The sequence below is a fragment of the Trichoplusia ni genome, chromosome 18 (genome assembly GCF_003590095.1).
Source record: "Trichoplusia ni isolate ovarian cell line Hi5 chromosome 18, tn1, whole genome shotgun sequence".
In the NCBI taxonomy this organism is placed as follows: Eukaryota; Metazoa; Arthropoda; class Insecta; order Lepidoptera; family Noctuidae; genus Trichoplusia; species Trichoplusia ni.
This window is the reverse complement of record NC_039495.1, coordinates 1081727-1099863: the sequence shown is the minus strand read 5'-3', so window position 1 is coordinate 1099863 and position 18137 is coordinate 1081727. Positions and strand designations below refer to the sequence as shown.

Genomic DNA, 18137 nt, shown 5'->3' with positions numbered 1-18137 from the left:
ATTCGTGACATGTGCGTGACGAGCCGCGGTGTGTGTGGGAGTGCGCGTGTGTGAGTGCGGCCACTCAGTCTGCGCGCACGCACCACGCACTCGCAGCTCGCGGTGAATAGCAATCACAGCGACAACAACACAATATCTTTTGTGTGCACGTCTTAATCCTGAGGGCTGTTTCTTAATGTTCGCAGGCCACGTGCCATTCTGTAGAACGTCTGCAAATTCTAAGTTAGATGCTACAGTTGGGCTGTACAGAAACAAAGCCCTTGCATTACGAATCTGCGTTCATCAACAAAAATTAAATAACTCCTCTGTATATGTCCATCATAATCTATCCCTCAGCCGAACAATTTGCCCTCATGTCACTGCTGTGTTAATAAATATTAATCATTTAAACTCTCAGAATTGATCAATTTACGTGGTACAGTTGTGTTACATCGCCCATGTAGGCATCCCCATCGCTTTATACAACATTTACCAACAATTCCATTGTTTCTAGTAACATCCTTCCACCTGGTCATCATCACATATGTATGTTTGATCAACTGCTACATTCGCTCTTGACACGAAAAACAAAAACGCTCTACAATGGCGTACATCGAATAAATTATAATAAAGAACATCTCCTGAACCTGCCAAGGCTGAAAACAAGTCCAGCTGTGCAAGCAGTGAGTCAAGGTAGTGTTTAGTTCGGTAAAAACAACTAGCTATTTGGAAATTGTAATTCAGGAAACCAGACACCTAAATGAATACAGCGTGTACACAACATTTCCAAGACAGAATATCGTTTTTGGGACGAGAATGTCAGCTCCGGCTGTCGGCTTTAGATGCTGTCAGGATTCCCGGTTTGTACGCCATTAGACAACTATGAAACGTCTAATTATTTGTTTTTTAAAACGTTTTTAGAGTTTGCCAAAAAAGTGCCATAAAAAGCCAGTAGGTAGCCGCATCCTGAATTAGAAAGGAAGTGTCTACATCGCTTCCACCGTATGTTTATCTTCCCTACGATCCACTTTGTCGGCACCCCTGCTACTCTCCAGTCGCCTACACAAACTTAAAGCACAGAAAGTACTTACTTTCAAGTGCGTAACATAAAAGCCACGCATCCTATACATGTGGCGTTATAAAAATTGATAAACAGACTAACATAAATAGCACCGCAGTATAACAAACGGATTTATAAGGCGAACATTAACAAGAGAGCTCACACCAGCAAACATCAGTCAACACGTCAAATGCATCAGCGAGATCAAAGATGGACGTTACAGCATGTGGGTTCCTAGAACAGCGACCACGGAACTTTTACTTACAACTTTTTATAGTTAATTAAAGTGAAGATGAACTATTTTCATGCCATGCTGAATTTAAGGCTGAAAAATTATTGTCTATCCATAGTATTGAATTACTTTTTGATTGCAACAAAATTATTCTGAACTTGAGTTTATTATTTACTGCTAAACACTATACTCGTAAGTAAGTACATTGTTAACATTTCTTCAGAAGCTTGAAAGTGAAGCACTTAGGAACAAGTTAGTAATGTGAGGCGTTGTGTAAGGCGCACGTTTGGGTAAACTCACAATACAAGTTGAGTATAATTCTGGGAAGGCGGCGGGAGGAGCGCGGCGGCGAGCCGCAGTCACACGCATGTCTAGACAGACCCCCTGTGTGCCTCTAGCTTTACTACCCACCCATATTTTATTAGCTTTTCACTGCTCTCGGACTGCGGCAGTGGCGGAAGCTAACTGCAGGCATTCGCGGAAACTCGCTACTCAGTTTAGTTTTTCAGAGAACTATTAAAGTATTGAAGGGAAGGAGACAAACTGCACTATTGTTCTCAACAAGCAGCTCTTCATCACAATGTGGGCAGTATTTTGCTAAGAAATATAATACTAAGCTAAGCAAACACGTTCCAAGTATTTCATAAATCCACGTATCGATTGAAGGTTGATGACATCCAAATATGTATGAAACTGATCTAAAGTAAATAGTAAGAATGTGAACGTGATCTGATAATCGGGTATTTAACATGTTCAGCTATTGTTAAGGAAAGTGAATGTTATTTGTTCTGGCATAAGAATCTGTGTACAAATATTGGTCCATGTCGCCGGAGACCGATTAGCTTTCACCTTATTAATCACTTTCGTTTGTTTTGTGACCGATACGTCAGGGAAACGCTGCGACACCGCTCACGTACGTGTCAATACACACAGACCACTGTGTACACAAGCTATTAATAGCTGCCTGAAAATTACCCACGATGCTTGTGTTACGTACTCTCATAATACCTGGGTTACTGGTTATCTGAAAGATATTAGAACCTATTGCATCTTTGTTAAATATTGTTAGAACACTTGGCGTCACTACTAACCACTAGTAGTTAGAGAACCATGAGCTTTAAATTACTTTCCGAATACTGAGGTAAGTTGTGAGTTTCTTGGAAGCTTAATTTCCTGTTGCCTCCTTGCGGCTGGCAGCTGTCCAACGTGCACCTGTGAGCATCACTCGAGCTACTCGGCGCGCCCTCGCGTCTGCCTCGCCGAGCGCAGCCCTCTGAGGGACTCGCACTCGCTACGCTTTGCAAATTATAGGACTGGCGTTATGAGAGCAGGCGACGTTTTACGTGCTCTTACTGAAGCGGATTTAAACTGAAAGTTTTACGTTATACTGACGCCGAGTTGAATTCGTTCCGAAAAATATTTTTTCGTAATTCTGAGCGGAAACGTTTTTAATATAATATTTAAACAAAATAATATCACCTTTTATAAAAGTAAGATGACTAACATCGAGAGTGATTTCCATAATTTTGAAAACATCACTTATTATGTAAATTTCCAGAACAACAACAATAGTGTCACATGCTTGTATTGAATTTAATTAACAGTTTGATGTGGATTGAGTGATTCAGCAATCAACATGTGTTGTCTAATTACGAGATATGGAAATATCTGTGATATCATGCTGTACTCCAGACTGTAATTTATATCCTCACAAACGACGGACAATTGATATTACTATCCTAGATGACGTCTAATTGTAAACGAGGCCTTTCGTCTTACATGCCCTGTACTAGACATAGATTGTTCGGCTCGGAGGCATAATGATGGCGGCATGAAAATGAATAGGTATCTACTGTTATATTCTTTGTATTGAAACCATGCTATATAGTTCCTGCTAATCTTGCTGCTTTCTTAGTGTATGTTCTATGAGTCCTTTGACACGGTAGCTGCCCACTCTCCGGGGAAATCAGTCTCGCCACGTCTACGATGTTCGACATAGTAGTGTTCCAGCTGGCACCATGATTTCCCAAAGCGTTTTGCTGACAACACCCGCTTGCGATCACTATTGGACTTGTCATTATTTATGAGTATTACGAAATTGATGCTAGACGGTTTATTTTTCTAATAATTATTTATTTTTATATTAGCAGTTGTTACAAGTTATGACACATGTTTACATAAGCCGTGTGCGTCAAGCCTGGCTGTTGGTATTGTAACAAATACCACAACAATAACTTTATGGTTGCTAAGTACTTTGATTGCAACATTTACAATAAAACATATTTCACATTGTTTTAAATTAATAGGTTTTTCTATTTAATTCACAATGTCTTTTGCTTTTGGACTATGATTTACGGCCTATTGTTGTTTGTTAGCAGTTGTATCGATCACTGATTACAGCGTTACTATATATTGTGATGTTTACTTGCGTTGTACTTGCGAATGTTTCTTCAACTGTTGCGATTCGTTTATAATGCAGTTTTTCTTGATCAGCATTATATGTGACATCACTGATAAACCATTTGCTTTTACAATTTAATTCCCGCTGCACTTGTCCCGTCATTCCTTGTTAAGATTATCTTTTGGACAATTAGAATTTACTGCATGCGTAAGTGGTAACAGTTAACAATTTTTAGCTTAAATGCGCTAATGTAATTCGTTTAAGGAGCTCATAAAGTCCATGTATTACTCAAAAATGTTGAATTACTATTTGACCCCTCTAACTAAAGTCAAGATAACAAAGTTCTAATCAGATCATTAACAATGATTTATGAGTTTAGTTTCGAACTCCACTATTAATATCTTAGGAGTTCAAGATATATTTCGTGGGAACACCACTTGAAGTCTCCCCAGAGCCCGGGGTCACATGTTATCAAGTTACAGCCGCTAGCCAGGGGATGGACTAATAACATTATGTAACCCATATGACTCCACTTATTTGTATTTGTGATCGTGAGAAAGATCTATTAATACAATTACTTGTCAAATTAAATCTGTAAATAAGTTCCAGGTTTCGGAAAATACCCTTCAAGCCTTTCTCCCATATAGCTGACTAGTTCACCGTTCATTCAAGTTTATTTTATCGTGAATTACTTAAACTCATTTAAGCCCGAAATCACACTCCAAATAAGTTAAATAAAACCAGCCAAAATATAGAGTCACCGGTATCGCGTAAAATAAAAAATTACGTAAAATCCACTCCATAATGTAACACAATAAGACACCATGAAACATGCACTCAGTATCTGCAACCGTCCGACCGACTCGCATATGAAATGCACATAATTTTAAATATTTATAGCGTGTACTAAAGTCCCCTGATTCCATTCATCCCGCCATTACGCTATATTGATTGTCCAAACCTGGCAATAATTCGTCTGCCATGCTCTAGGGGCGAGGACTTGCGCGCTGCGGATGTGCTCTGTCCTTCACCAACTGCATACAAGAGCGAAAGGTGAGAGTGAGAGGGGCGCAAGCGAGATGAATTCACGTGCTGCAGATGCTGCGGATTTGGAATACGGAACGGAACCATTTTTAATGCATTGTAGGTGCTAGCATATTATTTTTACTTAACCTATGACTTTTTATGTTTAGTCTTTTATACTATCTGCGTTTTTCTAAAAATGTTATTCTGAGGCTCGATGTATTCTTATTGGCTTGACTTCTGACAAGAATAACAAAGTTCATTATTTCGAAGCTAGATAGATAAACATTGCTCTCTTTCCCGTTGAAATATGAATATTATTATGCTATCATCGTGTTAAATCTAATTCTAGAGGTATTTAGATCTCATGAATAGGCTTAATGCGTGCCTTAGAAATTGTCACGATGTCGTGACAATAAGTAAATTTACATGGGCAGGTCACCACCAGAGCTGTCAATACTAACGAAGGCAATTTAAATGCCTCACTACCAAAGTTGTAAGTGAATTACCAGGACAGCATAAAGGGTGCAGTTGATATGCAGCCAGTGTCGTAACCTGAATGTCTGGCCTTAAACAGTATCTGAACTTGACCTTCCCGTGGCTGGGTGGTGCATAGCGCCGTCCTCTCTCCCAGATGGAGCCCGCTCGCCGCTCGCCGCTCGCCGCTCCGCGCACAGTGCGCGCCGCGCCGTCGCTGGCTCCGTACCGCACGCCGCCATCCGCAATATTTATATCCTTTCGGGGGATGATCACAAATAGAATGTTAGTGTGAACTCGGCTCGTCTTCCATCAAACACGGCTGTAATGTGGTTAGTGATGTGTTCTAGGATCTATTTACAACGAATTTTATGATAGTATATCTAACCTGTAAGTTTACCTCCTCTATACAATAAACGGTGAGTATTTTTGTTGATAAAATAATTTCAAAGACAATGAAGAGAATTTTATATTGTTTTCACAGCAACTGAAATGTATGAAACATGTCCATTGTCATTACTTTTTAAAGTTCAAGGAACTCTTTAGCATGATATTACTTGAATATTGTAAGTTTTGTAAGCAAGACAAGTAACGGAATTGCACCAGTAAGTTAGCTACCTGACTTACATGCCATTAAGATAGTTAATCGGTCAACACATACTTTCTAGGACATCATTTGAATAAATCTTATCACATTATTTTACTTGAAAGTAGGCACATGAACTAAATTAAAACTGTTTTCTATCTATGTATGTTATGATAACAAATAATATGATTAAAAGGATCATATAATTAGAATTCGGTTAGACAAAACCGATTTAAATAGTAGCGACCCACCTAATGATATTTTCAAATTAAGTAAGTGAAGCCTTTGTAAATAAAAGGCTAGCAAGCGATGCTGCCTAGATTCTTATTAGATTCACAAAAGTGACGGAAACCATGATGAAGTCCAATTTTCCAAGTCCAAATTTGAAAATTATAAATTCGTCAGTTGACTATAATTCATATTGATAAAACATAGAAGGTAAGCATAATAAGAAAAATAAAACAAGGATAAGATAATATTTTGCAAAACTTAAAAATAATATTTTTTCATAATGTATTTTAATTAAACTTATTAATTACTCTGAACGTGTGAATAAAAAACAAGCATTTGGATAAAGCGTGGTCCTTCATTTAATTCATAATTAATGTAGCATGTCGTTTCCGCAGCCATGTTGTTTTCTTTTGGTTTCTTTGATCTATTTGATTCTCACCAGCATGTCCGTGGAGGAGGAAGCTTCTCAAATGGCGACCGCGGACCGGATAGTCAAGCTTGGGACGGGTACTAGGCGAGCAGACGTAGGCAAGGGGTGCTATGAGGCTATATAGCTAATTCAACTGTGTAGAACTTTCTTTTAAAGCAATAATGTATTTTGCTGAACTAAATCGGCTTAGAAGGGCTGACAATAATTTGAAAGTTAGACTTAAAAGTAACAATGCGATTAAAAAAATATTACTCTACTTACATTTCACTAAAAGGTCTAAAACTAATTGAATACTTAGTAGGTAGTATTATATTATAGTCATTTATAGTATCTATTATTGTTAAAGGGCTACACATATTTTATTGTCTTTCTGTTAGGGATTAGGCACGCCGTGCAAGTCGTAGACAATCAATATTACACTAATCCCTTAAGATTGTTTCCGAGAAAGTTAAAGATATTCTAATAAACAATAACAATACAAGAAAGCAGATTAGGAGTGCAGCAGATAAGAGTTATCACGACAATATCCAAGCGAGCGCGGCGGGTGACGCAAGCGCGATAACCGGCATTCGTGTCACACGTTATTAACGTACAAAATAAGTTATTTAATAAAGTTACCCAGGGAGAGGTACTTTGATATCTGATTTTGACATATAAAAAACTTGTTCGGAATCACTTGATCGTATGAAAAGCCAGTTCTATATCAGAGCTTCAAGCGCCGACACAAAAAAAGTAAAACCATACTAGAGGTAGATGTAAGCGGATAGGAGAACACTCATCTTACGTCTAGGGTTTGAAGATTTACCAAAAGTGAATAGACATTAATCCAAGATAAGACCAAATAGGCTTTTATCAAATGACACCTTTAACTGCGTGTTCAGCCAGACCTGAAGCCGAGCCGTAGTTCCCACAAACTGCGCTGGCGGCCAGCTGTGCATCAGCTGCGGCGCTGTCCCATGCATGAGAACAATACGCCGGAGGTGGCAACATACAACAAACTTACCACACTCACTTGGGAAAGTAACTTCAAAATAACCGCGTCATAACTGATAACCTATAACTGTTTTGTCATTAAAAAAATAGAACAAGTTGAGAGGTCATGTTTTAAGTACCAGGCGTTTAAATGAATAGCTCTTTTTTTCATTTTATCTCCTTTTTTTGCTATCCAAGATGATAGATCATATCTCAGTTCATAAACCGTCCACAAATAAACTATCATCACGATTTTTAAAGCTCGCAGAACGTGAAGCATGTAACATAAATTATCTGAAACAAACAATAGATACGCAAAGCTAATAACAATAAACCTAGTGGCATAGCGAGCTGGCATTATGTGCCGAGATCGCCATGATAAGATAACGCACCAAACTCGGAAATTACTTGTGTTTATTCTACACCGCAGTGACGTCACATGTCTTAGTTCATTACTATGTAAAATTTCACAAAATAGCTTAAAAGTGAATCAGCTTACTCGCCTTTTTCTGGAACCAAGAGTTACCAGGATGTCAGGAACAGAAGTAGATTACTTTTTTATTCTGAAGTTTGAAATGCTTGCCTGATTTCACGGACTAAGCTTGGCTCTATAAGTAACTGTTTATAAAATAAAGGAGCTTATGCTAACAAGGCTTACTGGAAGAAATGTTAAGCGTATTGTATGGTAAGTTTTGAAGGTCGGCGCTGAGCGTGCGCGAGCGGCGGCAGTAAATAATATATGGAAACAATGGCTACCGATAAAACTGATAGATTTACTGTCGAAATGTATTAAACAAACCGCACTCGTGTTCCAGCCATTGAGTAACGTCACACGGGTTGGATTAACGACACAGTATCGAATGTCTTAGAATACTGCGTTTTGCATAACTTTAACATTGCTTAACACGTTACTATCATCAGCGAATAATATATGAGCTCTACCGTCAGTGACAAACAAATAAAACATTCGTTAACACATATTAATTAAAAACCAATGTATTAATTAGCATAACATTGTAATTTAAATATCTTTTTTATATACCAGGAGAACATTTAATCGATGCTGTCAATATCTTTTTTATATAAAGCACGATGCAACGATGCAATTGCAAAAAACACCTTCTAAATATGTTGCAACCCTGGTACTCGTTGCATATTGTACGATGCATGCGATATGCAATCTAAAATTTGGTCGTTAACACTACAATGAAATGATAAGGCGCCCGACTAAGTTGAGTAGTGCAGATAAAAAAATAATCTTAATAACTAGAGGTTTCGCTTATTTTACTAAAATAGTGAAGCGATCACGGAATATTCATTTTTTAAATTTATCGAGTAAAAGTATGTTATAGACGGTAAGAGTCGTAGAACCGGCTTGCGAGTGCGTGTTGTTCTTTTAAAAATAATGAAACTATTGTGCTGACTGCATTGTATTTATTACAACGGGTTTCCGATCGCTGTTATGTATTGACCAAGAACAATGCTGTCATTATGGGCACTCCGATCAAAGTAAGTTTAGGCACTCCATACAATGTACAATCGATTAATTAATAACTTTTAGTTTTAATTTGTTCATGTTATGTGATTTGACTTATACTCGTACAGTTAGTGTGACGGTGCTCACGTGCTAGATTAAGTGCATCCGATAATGTTGAATGAACACAATGTAATGATAACCTCGTCACTGAATAGTGCGACGATAATAATCTTGAGTTGTGTTTGATACTTTGCAAAATTTTATTAAATTTTGAAAATAAATTAAGGTTATGATAAAATCTGTTGTTACGAATCTATGCGTGCCAATCTCAAAGTCCGATTTGGAAAACGTCTTTCAGTGTTTGATAGCCCATTTATCGTGGATGCAATACCATCACACTGTGATTTATAAGAGAAAATTAAAAAGTAAAATTAAAAATAAAAATCAGAAATTAATTATGTTAGACGGAGAAGGAAAAGTTACATGGACTTTATATACGTCGCAGACAAGGCGCGCGCAACATCTAGTTAGTCAGAATGTAGAAAATCAGTTACAAATAACTTAATGCACAAAAATATTAATTTTATTGTCTTACGATTACGTAAGACAATAAAACTAATATTTGTGTACGCATCGCCCTCACGACCAATTTCGTGAAGACATATTTCCCCAACGGGAGAATAATCGATGCTTATGACAGAGAACCGAGATCAATCGAATCCATCGATTGATCGACAGCTGGGAAACGATCGAGTAAGAGTAAGGTAACGAGACCAAGACAGCTGGTAGGGGTGTCGCGAAGAAATGGTAAATGATAAATATGACAATCGCAATTGGTCATTTTACTGACGTGAAGTGTTATCAACAATTAAAAACAATGTTTACGACTTGACGATAAGAATGACATTTGCTTGTCATTGTAGTCAAATAATAAGGACCAGAAAAGTTGAAATCTGGTATTATTTTTAGCAGATTTTTGCGTCATCCCTGCCTGCAGTACGACATACAGTAAAGCTTCTCACTACTCAGGGCAGTACAATTCGTCACACGAGATCGCTACGACCAGGCACTCTGTATCGATATTGTGTATTTCGTCTCGATTGCAAGCATTATACCGCTGATCTTATAAACTGTGGCTAATTTTATGATACCGTTTTATTTTTATGAGCTTGTGTGTTCCCACGATGGCTCGGCTATTGTACTCCTATAAATATGCCAATTTTTATGCTTTCATGAAACAATAGCATAACCGCGACTCACCCGTTTCGTTATGTTTTGAATTAATTACTATAAAAGTAACCTATTATTGACTATTATAATATTCTAATTCGATTTCCATTTCCTTATGATATATTAAATGTAACTATAGATTTCCAGTTTCAGGTAAGTCGTATTTAAAATATCTCCAAAGCAATTTCTGTCTCTAAATAAGCTAGTTAGCTCGCGCTACACTTCTATACAAAACTATTTAAGAGTTAATGACCATCGATTTCCCCGCTCTATTTTTTCGCTTATGCATAACGAGACAACTTCAGTGGAACATTTCACCGTCCATCAGCTTTGTTTATAAACATTAAACAAAAAGGTTTGATGTGCGTCCGCAGTCGTAGAAAACGCGATCGGGGCGGGGCGGGGGGGGGGGGTGACCGCTGAGCATGAAATTCGGGCATAACGAGAAGAAAGCGCTCATGACGCCGCGCCGCGCCTGCGCACTTGAGTAACCACCACATAATTGTTACTAGAACATTATAATTGGCTCTTCTGGTACAATACTTGCTCAAGTTGCTCATACGACACTTAAAGGAATTCGTTACATCCTCGCAAGTAGAGCGACTAGTCACCGAGTCTTAAATTATATCTCATTTCATAATGACATTGTATAATACAAAATGTCCTATCTGATATACTGCTGAATATTCATTAAACCATTTCCCTTTTGACTTTCTTCATGTTATCGAATTAATTATTAGTAGTATTTGAAACCTCGTAATCAATGAACACATTTAGAGATAAACGAGATTTATAACTCATTGTGACTATAAATAACAATCAATTAACAAATTGATTTTGTAATTAGTGACGAAGTAATTACACAAATTGGTTGGTCCAGCGCACGGCGGCCCGCACGAGACCTTGCATAAATAATTATGAAAAAGTGCAACGCTTTATTAGTCGGCGTTAGTTTCAATTAGTGCAATTAGCACAGTGAGTGAAGCACAAAAACCGAAGTTACGGTAACGAAGCCGCACGTGTCGGCGTCGGGAACCGCTTCACGTAACTACTGTTATACTATTAATAAAACCTCCTTATTCTATTACTTAAGTATATTAAAATAACGTACCAGCGCGATACGAGTATCGAGTACGGCTCTAGCGGCACATCTTAACATGTTAGATCTTCATTAATTTTGCGTTTTGCGGAGATATTATTATAAACATAATGCTTTGAAGTCTTGTTATGCCTTATTTTTACTAGGTTGAGTATGTGAACTATTATACTTCGTATAATAATATCGAATGCTGTACTTTCGGACTTCATCATACAAGATTATGATTGAAAGGAGTTTTATAGGGCGTCAAAAAAACATGATTTTATGAACGCACCCAATTTTCCATGATCGTTGTTTGTTTACCAAAAATAGAGCTGTGCATAATATTATTGTTGCGTAACGGATGATGCGTGAGCTGATATTCAGCACTTAATCTAATTATTATAATGCAGTGAACAAGAACCAACGGGTTTACCATAATTGACGCCGTGGACCGAATCAATCAGAGCTGATTTGTTGAAGAACGGATGGCGCGAACTAGTTGAAAATAACTAGTTGCGTATGTAAACATAAACAACAGTCACTCTTTATAATGTAACAGTTAGACAAACGTGTGGTCAGGTGAGTTCTGTAACGTAACGTGTTACCGGGCCTCGACGACTTTATGAATATTGTTATTATTTCCTACTTCTGACTGTTTCTTTTTTCGTAACATTCCAATTAATGTCTTTGTTTGTCAAAATATTATTATATAAATAAAAAGTTATTTAACTGTATATCCTGAATGCTCTCGAAAATTTAAGTTTATTTCTAGAGTCCTACTCTTTGTCTATTAGTCATATTTTCCTATGATAACAGGGATTCCCTGACTCACGCTGTCTGGACTCACTTGGACCACTATAGACAGTTCTTGCTCTAGCTACTTGTTTCACGAGCTGCTAGTTTTCACTGCGTTACGGACTCGTATTTAAAGCGCGTTATTTTCGTCGCTTCCTGGGTTTTTTAGGTTGTCTCTAATTGCAGTGGTCAAACATGAAACGCTTTGGTTTCCTCGTCAGACGGTAATGAAGCAAGTAATACAAGATCGCATTTGTTTCCCAAAATGGACGTGATATCTATCTTTTTACATAGCTTTTATTTATATTCAGCTACAGCTGCTTAGAAAAAGCGGTGAAAACTACAAACAAAACCGAATCAGTTGTTTTCAAAACTTTGATAGGACAATTGAATTGCATTAGTGAATGTTTATGACCTTAACTATCAGTGACGAGAAAATACGAACTCATTGGAGCAAAAAATATTTCGGCAATATTGGTAATCGTTATAATTATCGAAAACAAGTATCCAGTGAACATTTACGCCGGCGATACTTTCGCAACTCGCTCCGATATGGCACTCTACAAGCATTTAAGATATTAATTAACCTTATTAGTGAGGGGCGGTGCCCTTGGCGACTTCTGAGTCTCACGGCTGGCATTACCGAAGCACTCACGAGCAACTGTTCACTGGGATAGAGAGAATAGTCACAACGATGTTTATTTTAAAGGACTGCTGATGGTGCGGAGTTGACTCTCTAGTCAAGATCGCCGAAACAACCTAAACATTAAGAGTATGCATTGGACTAACCTAACCTAAATATTTTACCCATCACAAAATATTTTATGAAAATAAATTACTTACTATTTTTTTAGTTTTTCTTGCATATATGCGTGACCCTCACGCGAGTTTGTTTTCGTGCTCGGTAGCGCATACTGTGCTCAAGTCATAACATCATTGTGCACTTGTTTAGGCTTACTGGGAGCACATAACTCGCGCCTGTAACAATGATTACATAAACGGCTACAGTTGTTTGTGGCTCTTTGTGGAAGCGGTTCAGGATTAGGTATGCCAATATTGTACCTTATATTCGTTAACAGCGGAAACAAAATCCAAGAAAAAAACTGAAATTTTCTTATGTAACTTGACATTTCAAAATTTTGTTGGAAAAACATTTTCTCCATACCGCTTTACGCTGCTTTGTACTTTATATTTGGTACCAGGCAAACATGAATCTGTTGCAGTAAGCACAGATAGCATAGTTGCCACCTGTACCGTAACTGGTGGACATATTCATTTTAATGTAATAATCATAACGAAGTTTAGGGGTGGATCGTGCAGGGAAAGTGAAAACTTCTCGTGACTTTGAACCAGGGTCTATCTCTATGGTTACTACAAAAACTAGTAAAGTAAACACTAGCACTTCAATATGAGGCAACAGCAGGATTGAATTTTATTCAAATTTGGCATACTAAATAAAGATCCGAATTTTCCACTTTCATATATATATGTACCTAAATTTAAAATACTTGAAAGCATGACGAAGCGTACAGCAAGTGTTCCAAAGCGCACGTTGGTACTCATGTAGTATTTGTTTGTTTAATCAAGTGTTTAATGAGGTCGTACGCTGTTCACAATAGTGCAGTAAGTATGAGCGCCGCGCATGCGTATTGTGCGCCGCATCAGTATGCCGCGTATGACCACTCTATGGGCATTTCGCGTTCAATGCCCCACTGAATACAAAACAAGATACTTACCTGACCTGAAGGTGAACTCCGCTGGGTTTTAGGGCACGTTGGAAGAAGATAAATGTTAAGGGTTTTAATTTCCTACAGATGTAGTATGTTATAAGAACTTAAAGCAAACGATTTGCTTTTTTGGTGTTGTTTGAATGACAATTTGGCTCTATCAGTCCCAAAACCCAATCCTTACTTATATGAGACATAATATTTTATTGTTCGAGTCTGTTGCCAGCCCTCACCATTACCTTGCAGGCTCGTACCAGGTTGCAATTAGAGTTTGATGGTATCTCAAAATTGCCGCGTGATTCATGTTAATTGAGCTCTCCTGTAATTACATCTGCAAGTGTAAATCTGCTATAAGTGCTAAGCTAGGGAGCTAATTACAAGCTGCGTCGAGAACTTTAATTTTCTAAAAGATTAGTGAACTGCTGTTGCGACCAGGATCACAGCCAGAACAGGGTGTTGTTACCGTGTGATAGTTACATACTCGGCTGCTCATCGCGTCTCACCCTCTTTTGCGAATTATTGAAGAAGCTCGTGTAATACCGGTGAAACGGTACAATGCGCAGTGCGTGTCACAGCCGCGCGCCGGCCGCGACTGTACTCAACGGTTTCACTCTCGACGTGCGCCCGCGCAGCGCAGGCGTCACGGTCAAGGCGAGCACCGCTATCGGCGAGTGTACTAGTGTCCATCACACCACATCTAACTGTACCCCTTATGGTCAAACATGCGTAAAATTGGCCGGATTTTATTGGTGTTAAGTGCCAAAAATGCGATAAATTTGAATTTTATGAAAAATTGCACAATTTGCTTTTGTTTTGGTGTCAATAACAATAGTTTAGTCAAGGTCAGTTAAATATTGTTATTGTTTTCATAATCGATTTCTAACTAATCGGCTTGTGTTAGTTACGGCGGTAGGTTTGCAGAGTTAATTGATTATAACGTTAGTATAGCGGTGCTATTGACATTAATTAACACAGTGATAAGCATAAACCGCAGAGTGTGCTTCAATCGAGCGGCGCTGATGATCACTCGGCACTCCTCCGAGTGTCGTGTCGCGGGCGCCTGTGGAAACAGTGCTCATTTGTTTAGCTCTCTGCGCGCGCGCACCGCCTCTCGACATTTATCTCAGCTTCCGCCCAATCATTATGCAAATCACTATTTACTCAAGTATTTTTATGTATTTGTGGTCGCATAATTTAAAATATTTGCACACTTTTGTATTCGAAGAGAGTTTTTATAATTACTACCTATAAGTAACTGGTGTTAGAAAGCTGAACTAAAGGATTCTTACTGAAAAATTGATGCTTCGATATAACAATAGACCGGTAAATTGGATGCTAGAAGCTGATGCGAACACGTTTACTATTCACACGATGTCAATAAGTCAGCTTTACAGGAAAACGTTTGGCAAATACAACCTGAATTTATTAATTAGTATCAATTAAGTAATGGAGATATTTTATCTGAGAGTTTTGCATTAATTATGATAATTAAGAATGATCTAATAAAATACTTAAGTACTATATTTATGTAAGCGGCCCCGTTTTACTCTAAATACATAAATAATTTATTACAATCACGACAAAACTAGGTATTTAAAGTAAGGAAAGTGACCTCGACAACTCGCATGCGAGCGTAATGTGAAGATTAGTTCAACTTAAGATAAGAAAAATTGAACTCAAAATAACTTAACAAACCAATATCGGATGTATTTGTAGTGTTCAACAACACGTCTAGCGTACATTGTAGGTAGTTCGTTATCTAATACAAAGTTTTCCTAAAGCCATAAACATTACCATAACCCCGTGCGTTTCCCGCTCGGGCAGGTCTTATCGTCCGGACGAGGAACTACTGATTCCAAGCGATACTGCGGGCAGTGCCAACTGCCAGACTCTCGCTCATGTACCAGGCTCACAGAAAATGGAACAAGCACAGCATAAGTTGCCTTCAGCTTGTGTTACGTTGCGTAACATTATCTGTAGCTCATGCGATGATCATGAAATAACCATAGTTTATCTGTTAAACTGTTATTGTAATATTTAATTTAACCTCGTGATAATAACGATATTAAATCTAGCAAAAACAAAGGCAATTTTAACTTGTTTTTTTTTCTACTTGTACAAACAATTTGCATAGAGTATCCATGGTTTCCATGTATATTTAATTGAACAACAGGTGTTGGCATCTTATTCGTGATGCTAATCCAAACTAATTTGACTTTCATTTTGTAATTAGTAGTAAACAACTAACGCGGTCGGGGCTACACGTTAAATAAAACATGACTTAACAAAAGGTTTTATTGTAGGAACTGAAAATCAGAAAACATTTTTTATCTAACTCTAACTACATATTGTGCACAGGCAACAACATTAATAAAGTCATCATTTTTCTTTTTTTGAACTCGAATTCGTGAGGTAGTTACTACCTACGTAAAAAATCTGCCCGCTCGATCAGGAGGCAAAACTGTTGCGCATAAAAACGATTAATATGTTTTTTTGGAAAACATATTAATCGTCTGGCAATCCCAAAAAATCGGTTACAGCCTGTTTTTACCATACTCTATGCACCCATAAAAAGTGATAAACGCTGATTGCTGACTTCAATAAATGCAAGGTCAATGTAACTTTTCAATGGACTAATAATATTGTTTGTGATGTGATACGTAGTGAGGTATTAGTATCGGTGGTTTCGTTTCGAATACTGCGCGGCAGGCATTGACCGGAGAAAGCGCTACGGTTCGGCTTACCTCGCGGTACCGCACCCGGCCCGGGTCACACCCGGATAGCACTCATTCATAATAAACCTTTCATAACATCCGCACAGTACTACGCTATCTTTATATCGGTACTAGTAGCTCAGAAATCTTAGGAGCTAAGTAAATTAACAAAGTGCAAATTCTAATGAATGATCTTGCTTCTTTATAAACTACTGGTGATCTGCGACAGAGGTTTTTCCTAATACTGACAATAGTCTCTATAAAATGTGTAAAACTAACTCTGAACTATTTTTCTCGGATGATAGGATAAAACTGAGGACTTTTTTTATTTGTTTCACTAATTATAATGTGTACTCTTTTTGTTTCAGTTAACCATTGAGCGTAGAATGAAACAGATATATTTATAAGGAATCGGTGAGTAACCAATTTCATTCATTAAAAATTTAATTATTTAATAGATATATAAAGTTAAATTTGTAACACAGAACATTTTGTTAGTACTCCCTTCACGAAACTCGCAGGCTGTGTGTACCAGGGAATTAGCACTGTTAGCTATGATTGCACGTTAGACGCAACACGGCCTGCGGGAAAGTCGTCCCACGGAATATACTGCCCCACTTGTGGAGAAAATAGCCTCTGATATATGGCCCATATATCAGAGAGGCTACTTAACAGAAGAATACTACGGCTTTAGGCGTAGTGGGCTAGCCTCCGAAAAATTCAATGCGAATGTTAACTGCTTACTAAAACTAAAAATAAATATCTCTTTCTCGATTAGTTGTTTTTGGATAATACACATTTTTGTCGGAATTGTATTTAGGGCTAGTATAACGTCCCATGGGCATGTGCAACATATGGGCGCTCAATTAAGCATACTTTCAGTGCGTAGCAATGTTAATGACGTCGTTTTGGGCGACGCACATTATCCCCGACACGGAAAACAAATATGTGGACATGGCATTCATATTTTACAAGAAATTAAACATTCCTCACAAAGTAAGCGAGCAATTATTATCTCAGAAATGGAATATGGACAACGATGGAGTCTGTCAATGTCGTGGAGAATTTGCAATAATTGCTTTATTCTGGTTCGGACGATAACCACAATCAGACAATCGTGATTAACGGCAGCTAGTTGTCTATACTTTCCCGCCACATTCCTCATTGCATGCGATTATACTTCCGACCTTTCAATCAATAGTGGTTTGAATTTGCTAACTATTTGGTTAATATTTAATAATGTTAAAGTTATCTTTGATACCCAGTACCCACTGACGATGTAATTTATAAGTCCCTTTCTCAAAGATCATAGTAAAACTTATTGCGTGAAGTTGCTGGTACTTGATTTTGAATTATTTGTTCCTTGTGTTAGAGTTTCTTGGGAGTCTTGCTACTCGGCATTGTACCGACATACTCCATCGCGGGCCTGGCGAGGCCAGTGCGGGCCCTTCAGTCCCCGACCTTGCCTCCGTTGAGATAATCCTCAGCTTATCGTGCTACAACAACCATTTGCTTGACAATAGAACAATGTGGAGTGGAACCAATGCCGTGATTAATATTCGGAAAATGTTATGCTCACGGAATCCTTGAAAGGTGTTTCTGAGAAATAAGTAACGTTCTTGCTTGTCTATTGGCTCGAACTATGCCCCTCTATATTACGGTGTATGAATATGTCATGATTATCGAATATAATATCTATTTGTCATAAGACGTTTGCGTCTT

At 37.9% G+C, this 18137-nt stretch overlaps 1 protein-coding gene across 2 annotated transcripts in view; it reads left to right on the top strand.

Moving 5' to 3' along the window:
* The first annotated feature begins 5045 nt into the window (after nt 1–5045).
* LOC113502822 (GAS2-like protein 3) overlaps nt 5046–18137 on the top strand; it is a 42145-nt gene continuing 29053 nt past the window's right edge. The window contains exons 1-2 of one of the 2 annotated variants that reach the window (XM_026884540.1): nt 5046–5562; nt 16784–16829. The gene's annotated coding sequence lies outside the window, so the exon portion shown is untranslated. Of the gene's footprint in view, nt 5592–16783; nt 16830–18137 lie in introns of both variants that reach the window. The other variant, XM_026884538.1, reaches the window with a different exon arrangement.